We start from the raw sequence: 16,980 nt of genomic DNA, 5'->3' as shown, positions 1-16,980 counted from the left end.
TTATTAGGGCCATACAAGTTAAGAATACGTATTGGAATGCTGCCAAGTTTGAAATCAGTTAACACCCATCTAGTTTCAAAGTCGTATTACTTTGATACCAGATCCAAATTGAAAGATTTGTGGCAGAGCCTGACAGTGCTATTCTTATTATCCACCACTGGCAAATATTACGTTTCTCCAACACACTATTTCCTCACTTCACTTTTTTCTTGATGCTATCAATCAGTTTTTTGTAAAAGGGCAAAATTAGTTAAAACTTTCTCTCTCTAGTTAAAATTATGTAAACTCTGCATATTCCATCTGATTATGTGTAACCATTGCATATATGCAAAGAATACATAAGTCTATTTGTTTGCACCATAGATTGTGTAATAAGTTGAGAAGAAATTTGGAACTCAGAAAGGATGAATATAACTAGAACACCAAGAAAAACTCTGGGATAAATTAGAAAAATATAAGAAAAAGGCAATCGAATGAGATCTCCATTCATTAACACACATAACATTGGAAGAAGGCAAAATGGCCACACGCATTAACCTACAGTCCAACAATAAAACTGGAAAAGAGGTGCAGTGAAAAGCCACAACTGGAAGATAAAGCCTCCCAGCCCACTGCACAAAACAAAAGAAAAACCTAGCAGAAATGTATAATATGATTCCAAAAGACAGACACAAAGATATTAAAGCATAACCTCTACAACATGACTCTAAGCCAAAAACAAGAGAAAATGTACCCATTCCGAAAAAGAGCACATGATGAACACCATAACATATTGTCTTGGTGGTGCACTAGGAATCAAGAGAAAACATATATAGACCATATTTCCGTTTCAGATGTTGGCTCACATTATTATAAATAGGCACAAGCCCAACTCACAAGTAAAATCTCCCAAATAAAATGAAGGGAAGAGAAAAATCAAACTAGATGAACACAGAGAAAATGGCACTACAAAGCATTGCTATTGCCAACATCCATTTCCTCTCCTTTATGATTATGAATACATTCATTCAGCTTGGCAGGATCCTCAAATGTAGTTGTTTTGTCTTTGTACAATATGCTAGCACACACATATGTAACTGCCAAATCTAGTGTGCATCGCTCTGAACTCCAGACCTACATCGAAAAATTCCTCCCTTCTGTTGGCAGTAAGTTGAGTGTCATTCTGTGAGAGGAAAAAACGTTCTCGACAGACCTTTTGCTTCCTGTGCTTTGGTGCTGAAACAACTGTGATGACGTTTGTGCATAGGACACATAAGAATAATAATCAATTTAAAATAATTGTGAAATCCAAAATATTTCTGACCAATCCAGTGATCTCTTCCATCATTGCAATTTGAAGAGTCTTGTAAACTAACAATTTTTTGGGATAGTCAGTTTACAAAATGCAGACAGATGGTGAGATACTATAGGGCCTCGGATTAGTCCTCCTGTTCCGGTTTTCCATTTTCTCAGTCTATTTCTTTTAATGAAGCCAGTATGTTTGCTCATTGCCTTCACCTTTCCCATTACATCAGGTTCATCACTAATTTTCTCCTCTACGTCGGTGACTATATTCTATCTTTGCTGGACCACTTTTCTTCATTCTTTGTACTGTATTGTTAGTATTGATTATAGAATGTTTAAACGCTTTAATTTCCTCCAGGAAGTCTTCTAAAGTACTGTTATGGCTGCCTTTTTGCTAGCTCTTTGGAGAAGGAGAATGATGGAGAGTGACTCCAGCCTATCACCCCCATAGCATAGGGATTAGGCCGATAGACAGGGACCCTGTCTTACATATATAAGGGCATTTTCGTATTATTTTCCTTAGAGTAAGGCTTATGAATTTAAGTTAGGGGATAGATATATAAATATTAGTCATGATTCGCTCATTTGCTAACATGCTGAGCTGTTTTTCATGGAGCTATGCATATTATGGGCTCCGTAGGCCTTAAACGAGACAGACTCCATTTTGCTTTCTGCCCGGTAGCTCGAGAAGGCCTTCTAGGTCAAGTGTAATGTTTTAGTTTCAAGCTGTTGTTTGCTTGGAGAGAACCGGTTCAGGCTGACCCTTATCGAAGGAATGTATTTTTCTCCACTCCGAAGACACAACTTCAGGCCGGCCGGCTGGGAAAGTGTCCTTGGTACGGGGAGGTACAAGAATTTGGTGGGCGGCAGGTTACTGGCCGTGAATTTCCATGAAGGAACGGGCTTTGATATTAGCGAAGGTGTTAGTCAGTTTGTCAGTTAGTCCGTAGGCGGCATCTAGCCGTTAGCATCTCCGCTATTATTCATCTTATGGTGGACAGTCGCCATCTTTGAAGTCCGAGAAAGATTTAAGACCGAAACTCTCTGAGAAAGACTGAACGAGAAGTAGCGCGGAGCGCACTGATACAGAGAGAGAGAGAGACGGTAGCTAATAATCAGCAAGGTTCCGGTGCCCTGGAGGGAAGCAGACGAGGTTGAGCCTAGCGGTGCAGACGTGTACTTGTGACGGCTGGGGTGTGACTGCAAGGCGAGCCAGGACACAGAGACGAGAAGGGAACCTAGATGACTGCCGAGTCCAGATTTCATATTAACCAGGTGATGTCCGTCCATTGCTCATAGAACGTGCACTCTAATCTTTACCTTTTCTTTGCAAAATGTATGTCGCATAGTAATGTGATTTGTGTTTATTGTTAATAAATACCCTAATTCATATAGAATTATCGTGTACCTAGTGCTTATGTTCAATCTTGGTAAACCGCACTTCTAGTCAGGAACTGTTTGGGTGAACGGATGAGAAATCCCGATCAGGTAAATGGTGATTGAATAAGGAGGGAGTGGGTGGACCTTCGATGTCAAGAGCAGGGAGTACACTATACAATCTGGAACCCTATTCAAAGTTATTATTGTAGTTCTATTCCAAGTAGACCACTGAGATAATACCCCAAATAATGGTTCATAGGAATGTGGTCGTCGTTGATATGCGGCGTTAGTGACAGCACTGGGTGGGAGACCAGTGTTAATACCCACTGGATTGTGGCTTGAGTAAGTGAGAGCGTTAGGAGGTCGAACTAACGTGTAGTTTCGCAGGATTGCGAACAGTTTGGAAAAGGGAGCATTGGGTTCTGCAGGCCCATGTGTAGACGCACCGGATTGTGTGTCAGATCTGCCCTAGGGTAGAACGGTCTGGGTCGGGGTGGCCGCGAGACCAACTGATGTGAATAAGATATTGTAGAAAATCTGTACATACATATATTGTCATTCCCCATCCTTAGGTGCGACCTATATATATATATATATATATATCATTGTGAATACGATCTGAGGAGGGAAGGTGAGTACGTTTTGGCTGGGTCACTGGGGCCCCTGGGGCTGATCCCATCTAAACAGAAAATCCAGCCATTACATCTGGCGTCACGAACTGTTTACGAAGCCTGTGTGCATTGTATTGTTTTAATCTTGTTGGTTTGCGCTCGGCTTGTACGTATAAAATTTTGTTTATAATTGTGTATATAATTTTTTTTTGTGTGTCATTATGTTTGCGAAAAAATCATCGTCGGTTTTCAAGTTACCGATTCAGATTCCCGGCTGGGAATGTACCCCTTACGAGGCTTTGGCCCGTGAGTGGGCCGATTCTACTGGTTTGAGTGAAAATTGGTCTTCATGCTTGGAGCAGGCGGAGCCTGCCGATGTTGTGGCGTGCTTACAGAAAGCGCCAGTAGTGAAGGGTGATGAGCTTCCTATTTTAGGACGCAGAGGTTGGATTGTTCTTAATGCATACAGGATATTGCATGAGAGGTTAGTTCAGCTACAGAAACAGTTTAAAGACATGGAAGGACAGTGTGGTGAGTTGCAAAATGCGCATACTTTGTTGCGTTGTCAAAATAAATTGCTTGCCGACAAACTTGAAACATATCAGACCATTGCCGAAAGAGCTGCGGTCCGTATTGCACGATACAAATATAAACATCGTCGTGGACGTGTGTCTTCCCGCAAAGTGCGTATGGTTGTGGCGAAAGCTGGAATGGATTGGAACCCCGATGAGTGGGACGGTAATATCTGGGATTCTCATACTTCTGACTCCTCGGCAGAGGAGGGTGACAAGCGCGAGTCTTCTCGCTCCGGACGTGATTGTAAATCTGCTTCATGTATTGATTCAACTCCCGATTGTGACCGTGCTCGTTCTTCCCGTGTGGATGACGTAGCTTGCCCTGATTGTGCTGTTAAATCTAAGATGCGGGCTTCCTCGGAAGCTCTTCCTGCAGTTTCTGCTCATCCGATTTTTCGACGAAAATTACAACAGGCCCCTGGTAACCCGGGTGGTATAGCTCTTGACTGTATTGAAGACTTTACTCAGCAGGAGGTTAGTGACATTTTACAACGATTTCGACAACGGCCTGGTGAGGCCTTGCTTACCTGGATGGTGCGCCTTTATGAGCTTGGCGCTGCCGGTATTATGCTCGATGCTGTTGATTGCTTACGATTTTGCTCTTTGAGTTCTGATTCTACGATTCAGGATCATTTTCGGAATTACAATGGTGCTGGTCAAATTTCTTTGCTCCAGCTTGCGTCTGATGGCTGTAATCATAAATATCCAACTGAATCTGATTGGCCTACTGATGAAAAACCGTGGTATACTCTGCGCGATGCGTCGCAACGTTTAAAAGAGGAAGTCATGAAAACGTGTATCTTCCTTAGTACTGCTGACAAGTTATTGGATGGTCTTTTAACATCTTCTGTGCGTAATCGCATTATCCGTTCTTCTCCTGTTGCTTACAAGCAGGTTATGATGACATTATTGATTAACCAAACTGGCAATCCTTTGTCTGTTGTGCTTGAGTCTGTTCGTCAGCTTGGTGAGCTGGGTGAATGGTTTAAACCTGAAAGACCATCTCGACCTGAGGGTCGTACTGGTGGGGACTATAAGTTCTCTAGACGTGACATGTTTCTTGCTCTCATTGCTGATGGTGTCAAAAGGGAAGACATTGATGGCGAGCCTAATAATCGCTTATGGGACATGTTTCGTAAGCGTGGTTTGGATCGAAAGGAGGGTGCCCGTCGTGTGCGAAAGAATGAGTATGATCGTGGTTCGGATGACAGTGGTGATGAGAGACGACGTGTGAATTCTGATCGCCGTGATGATCGGCGCTATGAACGTGATGGATCCCCTCGTCGTAATGATGGGAGGGGGAGAGAGGATGATCGTGAAAGGGGTAGAGATGATCGTGTTTCTAGCAGACGACGAGATGCAAGGAGTTACTCCCCTGACATAAGAAAGAGGGAGGATCGTAACAGACTCCCTGACCGTAACTCACAACTTTTTGAACCTGATACTAATCCGTTTCGTACTGGAGACGGATATGAACAAGACATTCTAATACCAAAGAAGACCGAGAACATTTACCCTGATTTGTCTTGGTTGACGGAACGCAGGAAGAATGACTAGGAAATAGGTCAAGCTCCGGTACGCAAGTGGGCCCACAGAGATTACAGACCCTATGTAGATATTGAGATTTTTTGGAAACATCGTAATATCCAAAGGGCCCGAGCGTTGGTTGATACTGGGGCGGAGGCCACTTTAATTCATGGTAAGTCGAGAAAATTTAATGGACAGTCTTTTACAATTACCGGTCTGGGTGGTAAAGAGACACCCGCGGTTCAAACTGCACTCAAAATTAAAATTGGTAGAATTCCTCGTAGAGAATACTCTGTGTTGGTTGTGCCACTTTTGGAATACATTATTGGAATTGACATTTTGAAAGGTATGACTTTGCATCTGGATGATGGATACTATCAATTTGGTACACGACAGTACATTTCGACCAGACCCGTACGGGGTGGCCGTTTACGCATGCCACCTATTAAGATCCCTTTAGCAACGAAAGTGATTTCTCAAAAGCAATATCGCATCCCAGGTGGTCATGAAGAAATTACTGCTACAATTCAGGATTTGGTTGACGCGGGAGTCATTACTCCGGTCACATCTGCTTGGAATAATCCCGTTTGGCCTGTGCGCAAAAGTGACAATTCTTGGCGCATGACTGTTGATTATCGAGAATTGAATAAACATACACCTAAATTGACTGTTGCAGTGCCTGACATTGTCACACTGATTCAGAGAATTCAAAAGCATCCAGGTACATGGTATGCTTCCATTGATATTGCTAATGCGTTCTTTTCAATACCGATTGCCCCCGAATGTCAGGAACAGTTCAGTTTTACATGGAATGGACGTCAAATGACGTTCCGGAGTCTTCCTCAAGGCTATGTACATAGTCCTACGATCTGTCACCGGCTGGTGGCGGAGCATTTGTCTGAAGTACCCACGAATCCACAAGTTCAGATTTGTCATTATATTGACGACATTTTGATTCAAGGTGAAACGCAAGACCAGGTACAGTCCCATTTAGATCAAATCATTGACTGTTTGCGAGCGAAAGGCTGGGAAATTAATCCTGATAAATTACAAACTCCATCCCAAGCTGTAAAATTTTTAGGAATTAATTGGCATGAGGGTCACAGAGAAGTGATTCCACAGTTTAAACGAAAAATTCTTGATTTTGCTGTTCCCAGGAACAGGAAAGAAGCGCAATGCTTTATTGGATTATTTGGATTTTGGCGTCAGCATATTCCCCATTTGAGTCAAATCTTGGCTCCACTGTATCGAGTCACTCGTAAAAAGAATGCGTTTGAATGGGGTGAACCTCAACAGACTGCTTTTAATTTGGCTAAAGAAGCTATTCAGTATGCTTTGGATTTGTGGCCCGTGAGTGAAGGTGATGTGGATTTGAATGTGTCCGTGGAAGGCCTGTATGCCAATTGGAGTTTGTGGCAAAAGCAGGGCAGACAAAAAGTGCCATTAGGTTTTTGGACCAAAAAGTTACCCGAGGCTGGTGAGCGTTACTCACCTTTTGAAAAACAGTTGCTCGCTTGTTATTGGGCTCTGGTGGATACCGAGCAATTGACCCTAGGCCATGCTGTGATTTTGAGGCCTGAAATTCCCATTATGCAGTGGGTTTTGAGTTCACCTAAGTCCCATCGAATTGGACATGCTCAGGAGGCTAGTGTGATTAAATGGAAATGGTACATTCAGGACAGGGCACGTGTGGGTCCGAAAGGTGTGGCGGTTTTACATGAGCGAGTGGCGCAGGCGCCCTCCAATGAGGCTGAAAGTGAGTGTTCGGTTCCCGTAGTGCAGGAGTCTCCCGTGAAGTGGGGTAAATCATTTGATGATCTGTCCGCGGAGGATAGAAAACATGTTTGGTTTACGGATGGTTCTGCGAAGTTCATTGGTGACAAAAGACATTGGAAAGCTGTTTCTTTTAATCCGATTACAAAGAAATTGTTAAGCACAACTGGAGATGGTAAGAGTAGCCAATATGCTGAACTCTATGCAGTTTACCAAGTTTTGAAACAGGAACTACCAGGTACATGTCATATTTTCACTGATTCCTGGTCCACTGCGAATGGACTGGCGGTGTGGCTGCCAACATGGCATTCTCATAATTGGGAATTGCATTCAAAAGAGTTATGGGGCAAGGAGCTGTGGCAAGAAATTTGGGAATTGCTCCCGCAGAGTACTGTAACAATCTTTCACGTGGATGCTCATACTCCAATTGACTCCCTTGACAAATTTTTTCATAATATTGCAGATGAACAGTCTAAAATTTCTGAGGCAGTGGTTGACATGCAAGATTCTGATTTGGCGGGATTGGCGAAGTGGGCCCATCAGAAAGCAGGACATTTTGGAGAGAAAGCCACTAGCAGGCGGGCTGCCGATAGAGGAATTCATATTCCCTTTTCTTTAATTAAAGATGTCATTCTACATTGTCCCATTTGCCAACATTCTAGGAAAAAAGAGGTGCCTCAGATTGTTCGAGGCCACTTACATCGAGGTAAATTGCCCGCCCAAATTTGGCAGATTGATTATATTGGTCCGCTCCCTATGAGCAGAAATTGTCAATACATTTGCACAGTGGTTGATACTTATAGTGGCCTTTTGGTCGCTTTCCCTTGCAAGAACGCTACCCAAGTGAACACAATTAAAACCCTGGAGCTCATTATTCTGTACTATGGTGTCCCATTCCAGATTCAATCAGACAATGCATCCCACTTTCGTGGAAGATTGGTGCAGGAATTCTGTACGGAAAATAATATTGATTGAGTGTTTCATATTCCATATTACCCACAAGCTTCAGGATTGATTGAGAGAATGAATGGCTTGTTGAAAGAACAGTTGCGCAAGTTGACTGATGATCGTTACAGCCAGTGGAGAGATGTCCTACTTCAAGCTTTGTTAATTCTAAATAATCGTCCTTTGTTACATGCTGAATCTCCTTTGATGCGTTTGTTTCCTCCACATGTTGATGCAAAACCAAATTCTATAGCGAACACTGTCATGTATTGGGAAATTACCCCCGGTGCTTTGGCTCCATGTAGAGCAACCCCAGGTTCTGCAGGCCTCGACCTGCATGCATTAAATGATGCACAATTTCCAGGAAAAGATCGAATCATTGTTGAAACTGGCATTGGTGTCTCTATACCTGCCGGTAGTTTTGGATTAATTGCCCCTAGATCTGGCCTGGCCCTGAAAGGTGTACAAGTACTCGGAGGAGTGATTGACAGTGATTATCAGGGAGAGATTAAGGTTCTCCTGCTTAATAGCAGTGAGACGGATTTGTTCATCAAAAAGTCTGACCGTGTTGCTCAGTTACTGATTATGCCTGTCTTCAGTGGTGAGATCAAAAAAGGCTCTGCTCCAACGTTGCTAACTGTGCGAGGACAAAAAGGCTTCGGATCGTCTGATCTTCCTGGAGCTAAAATATGGGTGCAATCGCCTAAAAATCCTCCTGAACAGGCTGATATTATTGCGACCGGTCATGACAACACCGTTTTGGTGATGAAGCCAGGGAAAGATGGCTGGGAAGCTGTCCCAGCTGATAAATGTTATTTACGAGAATGATTAAGGCCTGTGTTTGTATTCTTCCAGATCATTCTTTGGATTGCTGCTGCAGGATGTGTCGGCGCTGGACTCCTTTTGGCCTGCTACGCCGGGAGAGGAGAGGATCTACCGATGCCGGTTGATGGGATAATACGAGCCCCGCGGTCTGCGTGGGCTGCATCGTCTAACTTTTGGATCACACTCGCGAAGCGGGTGACGAACTCTCCGCATTTTTGCCTTACCCCCATGAAGAGCGTTACTGACATTTTAGCGACCTGTTTGGTAGCTGTCCCTGCATCCACTGAAACGCTTCACCATATTTTTAATTTTTCTAATGCCCGACCTAATGTTATTCTGGGTGACTTTGCAGCACACGAATTTTGTCCCTCATGTACTCTTATTCCAGACCTTGATGTCTCTATTAATTCCAGAATTACTACTTTTAATATTACCCCTGGAGATCTTTGCTTCATAATGACCTGCAACCCTAAAGCTATTACCGAGTGCCTGCGGCTGAAGCTCCAAGCCGCTACTACTTTTTCATTTCATCAACGCTTGTTATGTTCAAAGAGACTTCCGAATTCATGTCTTTCAGTTAAGAATAATATGACCTGTAAACGTTTAGTAGTAGCCACTAGCCATTATCGTCCAATGTTATTGCCAGCTGGATGGCTCTTTTCCTGTGGGAATTCATCTTGGCCCTATATTCCCGCGAATATTTCTGGTGGCCCATGTGCCATCACTAGATTAAGTTTGCTAATGTTTTCCTCACATCCTACTTCACATTCCCGTATTGTACGTGATTCGATGTCATTGCATGAAGATTGTGACTCCTCTGTTCATCTCTATTCTAGATCAGAGTACCTTGGTTTAGCTTTTTCTATTATTGGAGTGCCTGCATTGGCCGTTTATAATGCCAAAACAATCGGCAAAATGGCCTGCTGGATGGTCAAATCGATTAACCAAACGTCTACTGTTTTATCAGATTTATTAGACTCCCAAGGTGAACGTAGAGCTATTTTGCAGAATCGTGCGGCTATCGATTACTTATTGTTGAAACATGGACATGAATGTTCTGATTTTGAAGGTCTATGCTGTTTTAATTTGTCTGACCATTCTAAAGCTATCCAATCCCACATTAACAAACTCCACGACTTGACTGCAGAAATTAGAGAACATATAGATCAGGGTTTCTTTGACTGGCTTTTTAACTGGCTCCCTGACATGCATTTAATACGACAAATTTTAGGGGGGGTTATTCTTACTATTTGTATCCTCATAGCTATTTGTTGCTTTATTCAGTGTATCCCTTCCCTGCTACAATTTCTTAGACTTAGTAAGGGTCGTAGATCAGTTAATTTTGTTTCATATTATTCGTCTACTGACGTTGGCTCCATTTAGTTTGTGGTTAATAGACTGGAGTCAAGGGGTGTAATGTTATGGCTGCCTTTTTGCTAGCTCTTTGGAGAAGGAGAATGATGGAGAGTGACTCCAGCCTATCACCCCCATAGCATAGGGATTAGGCCGATAGACAGGGACCCTGTCTTACATATATAAGGGCATTTTCGTATTATTTTCCTTAGAGTAAGGCTTATGAATTTAAGTTAGGGGATAGATATATAAATATTAGTCATGATTCGCTCATTTGCTAACATGCTGAGCTGTTTTTCATGGAGCTATGCATATTATGGGCTCCGTAGGCCTTAAATGAGACAGACTCCATTTTGCTTTCTGCCCGGTAGCTCGAGAAGGCCTTCTAGGTCAAGTGTAATGTTTTAGTTTCAAGCTGTTGTTCGCTTGGAGAGAACCGGTTCAGGCTGACCCTTATCGAAGGAATGTATTTTTCTCCACTCCGAAGACACAACTTCAGGCCGGCCGGCTGGGAAAGTGTCCTTGGTACGGGGAGGTACAAGAATTTGGTGGGCGGCAGGTTACTGGCCGTGAATTTCCATGAAGGAACGGGCTTTGATATTAGCGAAGGTGTTAGTCAGTTTGTCAGTTAGTCCGTAGGCGGCATCTAGCCGTTAGCATCTCCGCTATTATTCATCTTATGGTGGACAGTCGCCATCTTTGAAGTCCGAGAAAGATTTAAGACCGAAACTCTCTGAGAAAGACTGAACGAGAAGTAGCGCGGAGCGCACTGATACAGAGAGAGAGAGAGACGGTAGCTAATAATCAGCAAGGTTCCGGTGCCCTGGAGGGAAGCAGACGAGGTTGAGCCTAGCGGTGCAGACGTGTACTTGTGACGGCTGGGGTGTGACTGCAAGGCGAGCCAGGACACAGAGACGAGAAGGGAACCTAGATGACTGCCGAGTCCAGATTTCATATTAACCAGGTGATGTCCGTCCATTGCTCATAGAACGTGCACTCTAATCTTTACCTTTTCTTTGCAAAATGTATGTCGCATAGTAATGTGATTTGTGTTTATTGTTAATAAATACCCTAATTCATATAGAATTATCGTGTACCTAGTGCTTATGTTCAATCTTGGTAAACCGCACTTCTAGTCAGGAACTGTTTGGGTGAACGGATGAGAAATCCCGATCAGGTAAATGGTGATTGAATAAGGAGGGAGTGGGTGGACCTTCGATGTCAAGAGCAGGGAGTACACTATACAATCTGGAACCCTATTCAAAGTTATTATTGTAGTTCTATTCCAAGTAGACCACTGAGATAATACCCCAAATAATGGTTCATAGGAATGTGGTCGTCGTTGATATGCGGCGTTAGTGACAGCACTGGGTGGGAGACCAGTGTTAATACCCACTGGATTGTGGCTTGAGTAAGTGAGAGCGTTAGGAGGTCGAACTAACGTGTAGTTTCGCAGGATTGCGAACAGTTTGGAAAAGGGAGCATTGGGTTCTGCAGGCCCATGTGTAGACGCACCGGATTGTGTGTCAGATCTGCCCTAGGGTAGAACGGTCTGGGTCGGGGTGGCCGCGAGACCAACTGATGTGAATAAGATATTGTAGAAAATCTCTACATACATATATTGTCATTCCCCATCCTTAGGTGCGACCTATATATATATATATATATATATATATCATTGTGAATACGATCTGAGGAGGGAAGGTGAGTACGTTTTGGCTGGGTCACTGGGGCCCCTGGGGCTGATCCCATCTAAACAGAAAATCCAGCCATTACAAGTACGTAGTGTGGTTGTTCTAGAAGGTGAGGTAGACGCTTGTGTTGGTTTCTTATTTGATCCAGCAATATTTTCTTTCCTGGTCCCTGCAACTGAAAACCATGGACTACACTGTTTAGATGACCAAGAGCACTGGTTATGCATAGACGAGCAAGATCTTCCCATAAAGATGTAATAGTTTACAGTGGGAAAAACCATTTGCATGTGTAATCTACTGTAAGGTAGATGTCAACCACTTCATAGCAAGCAATATATCCTTGACTACTAGCTTTTTTCTCTTGAAGCAGTGCTTTAGGTAGGGTTATGCAATTTTTCATTTCAAAGATGAAATCTCAGAAACCCAACTTAAGCTGGTATGAGAGGTACTTATAAGCTCAGTGGGTAGTATGCAGTATGCTCAATTGCCTAGGCAATCTTATTCTTTATGTTGAGTGAAGCAAAGTGGCATTGCAGTCAAAAATTCAAAACAGTCCGAAATTAAATTACAAGATTTGAGATGGCTCATTGTTGGGCTCAGTATGCTTATTGCATCACAAACTGAGCATAAAGACCTATTATTTATGAACAGTGATTTTATCAAGGTGTGAAGCGATCGATTTTCTCCCTTAGGAGATGCGAACTGCAGCTATATTAATACAATAAGGGCCCCAATAAATATGTCAAATATAAAAACACACCCATTAAAAACAATTATATTTGGCAGATTAGGCTTTCCACAGATTTTACAATGCTTTGCTGAAAGAAAATAACGGGCATGACTGACCAATGCATAATATCAGAAAAAACAAGGAAAAAACAATCAAACGTCTTAGTTTAACCCCTCCCCTGCTGGTGACGGAACCACTCCGTCATCAGCCGCGGTCACGCTGTGCTGATAACGGAGTGGTTCCGTCATGGCCCGCTCGGCACGCCTGCGTGGCGCGGATTCCACGCCTGGGTTGAGCGTTCTATTGAGCGGGCGGGACCGTGACGGAATCGCTCCGTCATGAGCACAGCGCAACCGCGGCTGGTGACGGAGCGGTTCCGTCACCAGCATGCGCCCGCCGCTCGGCCGCCCTCCCCCCTTAGCACTGCGGCGGAATAGCCGCCGCAGTGAAGGGGTTAAAAACAAAAAATAAAATCTTTCCAGCTCAGTGGTAGTACCACTCACCCCACGCCATCACTTCTGCAAACTGGTAGACACGGCAAAGTAGAAAGAGGGTATGAATGGGCCTAAAAAACAGGTCCTACAGCCGCCTCACCCATTCTGCCTCTGTCCCCACCCCCCTTCATCGCAGGATCCCGCATGGACGTCTCCGGCACCAAGACTTCAAAAAAATTAAATCACCTCACAGCAGCAGGACAAGGTAGCCATCCTCCTGTGTGCTCAAACAATGCCCCATCAGTGTTCTGTTAATGTGGTCAGCTAAAGCAGCATATGTGGTCAGCAAAGGATTTGGGCTTTTTTTTCTTATCTTATAACTCATAATTCCTTGATTAATAGGATGTTACATTCTAGGTTCAGGGATGTCCTGAGGCTCTTGATGCTGCTTTTCTAGCTTCTTACCATGATTCCTGGATATTCTATAAAAGCACGGGCTTGCTCATTAGTACTGGGTTGCAGAATGTATCCGCTAAACCTATTCTGCCCTATATATTTCTTAGGGCTCCTGTGACTGTGTAATTAACTGCCACTTTTAGTTTCAAGCAGTTTAGATATTGCATTCCTTCACATTAAATATCGTAAATGTATGAATCTCTTTTGTGAGTAGTTTCTTTATAGCATGGTTTTAGTAACAGTGAATCAACCTGACCTGAACTGCAAATGTCAAGGAAGCTGTACTGTACAAGAACATTGAAGGCTGTTTATTTTTTGAGTGGTTTATTAGGTCGCTTCATGACATTTATGAATTTATATTATGGTAAACTTGTTCTTTACCTTTAACTTCACTTTCCAGATCTTTGATTTTGGTTGTATGACTTGTTGTACAATATTTCCTGTAATTTGGAAGCTGCCTTGAGCACATGCATCCTTTTGCAAATATGGGGCCTAATTTCTAAATTGTCTTCTGTTAGTTGTTGCGTCTTACACCTCTCTAATACGTATATCACACTCGAACGTACATGCTTGAGCCACAATGTATGGTAGCACAATATCGTCTGACATAGAAATTGTGCTCTAAATACTGTTTTCAAAAATATTGCCCCTTTAAGTTAGTAATAGAAATTCTACACGCAATAGTTTTGTAAACTATATTAAGGACACAATGTGTATGCCAGACTAAATTATGTGACAATACTCTGACATACAACAATTCACAAACCATTTATTGTAATTGTCTTACTATAGGCATAGGTGTGACTTCCTCATGACCCCTTATTCACAAAGCTTTTTTCCATTGCTTAGCATGACTTACTCTTGAAAATACATGACTATACTCACAATTAAGCCTGAGTTAAGACTCAACTGCTGAAAAACCTGAATCGGGTCTTAGTGTAAATTCATGTCTTCTTTACCTCTCATTGCAACCCTGATGCAGGGAGCTTAGGTGCTCTTTCAGTCCAATGGCAGATGCTTTTGATACTGTTACATTTGTCCATGTGACATCTAAACGTTTCAGCAGCTTCTGTGTACAGCGCATTCTGGAGCTTTGTCACAGTTGCGACCCCTAGCTTGCTCTTTGCTACGCCTGGCACTGCTTGTGCGACCCCTGGCCTCGGAGGTGGCAAATTCAGTGGCAAGAGCGTAGGGGTGTCTCGCATTATCAGAGTCAGGTTCTAACCTTTTTTGCTCGTTTTTATTACATTATTAGTGAATAATAGTTTAATGTTCACTATTAGTGTAATAAAAAGTGGAGCAGCAAGATCGGAACCTTCACTGGCATCTTTTTATATATATATATATTTTTTTTTTACTTTCATAATTCTATTACCTAGCTCGCTAGAATTCAATGTTTTAGTTGCTTCTGGACCTTTTTTTTTTTATTAAACATTGTATTAGGTTATAAGGCACATAATCACAGCAATCGGAGGAACCCCATCTCCCCCAATTGATCATACACAGTGCAACACTACAGAGTCTCAATAAAGAAGCCCTACTTCCGATATATACACATCCTTATAGCCAACAACCCATCACTGACCAGGCGGCGCACATCACCTCATCAGAACCCGAACTAACCGTATAGATAGAACACCCCTGGAACCCCCCTTCTCCCACTCCCAGAAGAACGCTTTACCCACCCATGAACATCATGCGCGACAGGCTGCCCAAACTCGCCCCCCACCCCGGGCAACATCTATTATATCGTCACCTCAACCCCCTGCGCCCCCTCAACACTTCCCAATGGAGTACCTGCTACTGCTATACCCGCCCTGGTGGGAGCCCCCCCAATGGTGTCTTAAAGCGTTACTCAAACCACACTCCTAAGAAGTGAGAAATCAGCTTGTATCTGTGCATTGCACCGCCTCTCCCCCGTCACTGGGTTCACCCTCGGCCCCGTTCTCCACACCTCTGCCACTTAAATGCGTCTGGTACAGCCCCCAAAAGTTTTTGGGGCGGCTCTTGGGAGGTAGCAGCTCGCTGTAGTGTTCAGACTGTGTGCAACAGTATAGCATTTCATGTGCCCAGCGTTTAGTTGTGGGTGTTGGGCCTCTCATCCAGCATAGGGCTACCACTCTTTTGGCTATGAGCATCACCATGTCTACCAGCCTGCGAACAGCCCGGGGTAACTTCCTGGAGTGACCAAGCAGCACCAGCACAGGGTCTGCGACCAGATCAACCTCCACTATCCTGCTCAGCTCTGTGAAGATGTCCTCCCAATATGCCCTCACTCCCGGACACTGCCACGCCAAATGCAGAAAATCCGCCACAGGAACATGACACCTCTGGCATTCGGCGGCCTGGGGGAGGCCGTATCTGTGCAGGCGTTCAGGGGTGTAATACACTCTATTTAAAAATTTGAAATGAATCAATCTATGCTTACCATTTAAAGAAATCCGCCTAGTATTTACGCAGCAGTAGTGCCACATACCATCGTCTATTGTGATCAATAAATCTTTTTGCCATGCCAGCCTTTCCACCGTGTATTGAAGTTCCCTATGCGATATTGCTGTTTTGCAGAGGTAGATTATCAGCTTGTGAGGTCTTCACCACATAGGAGAGCTCGGGGACCTCCGGCGGTTCAGCAAGGTTGTCCCCCAGATGCTCCAGTAGTGCACCTCTATGATACTGAAAGCGTAGCAATAAGGAGCCCCCCCCCCGCTCGCAGCGACCTGATCCCAGGACTTAACCTTCTCGTCCCCAGCCAGCTCAATTTTCAGCTTGTGTAGAGCAGATATCACCCCCTTATTTCTGCATGGGGTCAGCCACTGGGTCCACTCAACCGGCATGCTGGGCGAGTATAGCAACGCTCCGCCCTGCTGTTGCAGAAGGCAATGCCATGCATGATTAGTGGCAGTGATGGAATCTAGAATCCCATTCCTACGATCCACTGGTCGGAAAATCGTGGCAGGGAGAGAGAGGGGATCTGCGAATACCCTCTCCATCCGGACATGGGGAAATACCTGTACGGTGGCCCTGGTGAAGCCCGATCGAGAACTCAAAACTAGTCACAAGGCCTCAACGGTAAAAGTTCCACTGTGAGTATACGGATGTATTCACCTAATGGAGGGTAAATGCGCCTCTTAACTGACTGCCATCCCCGGAAAGAAAGAGGACGCATAACATATTTACACCTGTGCAGTGGTATTTAGTAGTTCCAGCTCAATGGCTGATGGGAGTTGTAGTTTGTTTCTTCAAATAATCTGTTTTGCCATTATTCCTATTGTTCTTTTCTGGCTGGAAAGAGATTAAGTAGCAAGAAAGTGGCGCATAATAGGGGTCACTAGTCTTGATTTAAAATATTTATTGAACACATACATTACACAGCTCTGCCAAGTGTCACACATC

General features: G+C 43.8%; 1 protein-coding gene across 1 annotated transcript in view; it reads left to right on the top strand.

Annotated features, from left to right (window-relative positions):
* The window catches only part of CLPB (ClpB family mitochondrial disaggregase), a 1,391,731-nt gene that overhangs the window by 9,479 nt on the left and 1,365,272 nt on the right, over window positions 1-16,980 (top strand). The gene's annotated exons all lie outside the window — the stretch shown is intronic.

Source organism: Lissotriton vulgaris, chromosome 8 (assembly GCF_964263255.1).
Source record: "Lissotriton vulgaris chromosome 8, aLisVul1.2, whole genome shotgun sequence".
NCBI classification, from domain to species: domain Eukaryota; kingdom Metazoa; phylum Chordata; class Amphibia; order Caudata; family Salamandridae; genus Lissotriton; species Lissotriton vulgaris.
This window is presented reverse-complemented; position numbering and strand designations above follow the sequence as displayed.